Source organism: Cyprinus carpio, chromosome B4 (genome assembly GCF_018340385.1).
Source record: "Cyprinus carpio isolate SPL01 chromosome B4, ASM1834038v1, whole genome shotgun sequence".
Lineage (NCBI taxonomy): Eukaryota > Metazoa > Chordata > Actinopteri > Cypriniformes > Cyprinidae > Cyprinus > Cyprinus carpio.
The window spans coordinates 20,593,136-20,593,453 of record NC_056600.1 but is presented as its reverse complement, the minus strand read 5'-3'; positions in this window follow the sequence as shown (position 1 = coordinate 20,593,453).

Genomic DNA, 318 nt, shown 5'->3' with positions numbered 1-318 from the left:
AGTCTGTTTCTCTCTTATTCCGAGGTCACCGTAGCCACCAGATCCAGTCTGTTTCCAAAGTCAGCATAACGGTGAAAGCTAAACACCATGTTTGCTGATGATATCTCCCAAGGGGAACATGTAAAGCGTGAAGAGTAACGGCCCTAGTACTGAGCCTTGCGGTACTCCATACTGCACTTGTGAACGATATGATACCTCTTCATTCACTGCTACGAATTGATGGCGGTCATATAAGTACGATTTAAACCACGCTAATGCACTTCCATTAATGCCAACAAAAGTGTTCTAGTCTATGCAAAAGAATGGTGTGGTCAATTG